The following is a 1,710-nucleotide window of genomic DNA, read 5'->3' as shown; positions in this document are numbered from 1 at the left end:
GTGTAGGAAGCCTGCAGCAGAGGCTGGCATTTTCATAGCCAGCAGCTAGTGTGCACAGGAAGGAAAGATCTGGAAGTTCTTGAGTCCTTCAGTCACAGACTTAAATCTTCAGGGGTATGTGCAACAGAGTAGTCCTTAGAGAAAAGATATGACGGTAAAGATTGTCACTTTCATCAGAGTTGGCCTATGAGGGAGCTTTTAACAAATGATAGGAGTAGTGAGAATATCAAAGCAGATTATGGATGTGGCTTTCTTGGGAGCGGGGTAAATACCTACAAATGGGACAAGTGAAGGAAAAAATTGTCACCTTTCTAAAACCTTTTAGTTTTTATGAAAATTAAAAGATGATGACATTTGCTGCGGCAAGTCACTTTTAGAAGTGCAGGAACAGTTATGAGGAAAGTTCTCTGGGCAGGTCTGAGTACTGGATCTCCATCCATTTTCGTCATGTTTTTGTGATTGTGTTTTATCTCTTATAGCTAAATTGCTCTTGTAAAGAGGTTGTGCTAACCTTTATTTCATTCTCTCAAGTTTTGAAAACAAACCGATTGGGCTTTTAATTGGCATTGTGTTGAATTTATAGGTTAATTTGGGAAGAATTTGTGTCTTTGAAGCACTGATTTTTTTTTTTTTTGCATTTTGAAAATGCTGTTTGTTTCTACTTATTAAAGTATTTTGAATGGTCCCTCACTAATCTTTAGAGATTTAAAAAAACAGGTTCTGAATGTTTTTGAGTAGTACATTTCTAGGAATTGTTTTCTTGCTATCATGAATATAATATTTTTATTCCACTTCATTTCATGTTGGGTTTTTATTTTTACATAGAAGACAAATATTAGAACATTTTTAAAAATCAGAAACGCCATTTTTAACTTATGAGAATAGCATAGTAAACAGATCCACCAAATACAGCACCAGTGGGAATCTGTGGAAACGTGTACTCTCATGCATTATTAGTGAAAGTGAAAATAGATAGTCTTTTTTGAAAGAATTTGTCAGTGTATCAAATTCAATTTGTATAACCTTTGAAGTGGCAGTGTAGTAATTTGTACTTGGGAGAGAGATGCACATTTGGGGAAAGACATATACATATAACTGAGTTTTGTAGCATTTTCTTAAGATAGCAGAAAACTGACAAGTGTTAATACTCTAAGTGTAGTAAGTTAAGGCACACGTACACAAGGAAAAACCACTAAAAATATTTAGGTACACTGATCATGACATCGAAGGTTGCCCTGATCTATTTAGTGAACCAGGAAGTTTGTAGAACAGTTGTAGTTTGACCCCATTTTGTTAACATGTTTTTATGTGTGTATATGTTTATAGAGAAAGAAAGAAAAAGATGTGTGAAAGGTCATTGTCGTGACTGCTTATCTCTAGCAAATGGAGTACAGGTTGTGTGATTCATTCATGTACTTTTATGTATTTTTTAACAAAGTATATATCAATTTCGTAACATAAAGCTATTCTTTTTTTTAATTAGTCTGGTGGAATAATCCCTTATGGTCATATGTTGTTATATGTATTTGTTCTTTGTTTTTTTTTCTGCTGCACCCAGTACCAAATATAAAGTATACAAATGATCTGAAATTTTTGTTAGATACATTGAGAGGCAGCATCTCCTGCCGGCTGGTAGGAGATGAGGCTATCTGCATAATCTAGGGGAGTTTTGGCGTTTCCATCCTGCACATTCTGGCTGCAGAGAGGGCA

Source organism: Pteropus alecto, unplaced genomic scaffold (assembly GCF_000325575.1).
Source record: "Pteropus alecto unplaced genomic scaffold, ASM32557v1 scaffold194, whole genome shotgun sequence".
Lineage (NCBI taxonomy): Eukaryota > Metazoa > Chordata > Mammalia > Chiroptera > Pteropodidae > Pteropus > Pteropus alecto.
Note: the sequence above shows the minus strand (reverse complement) of the source record.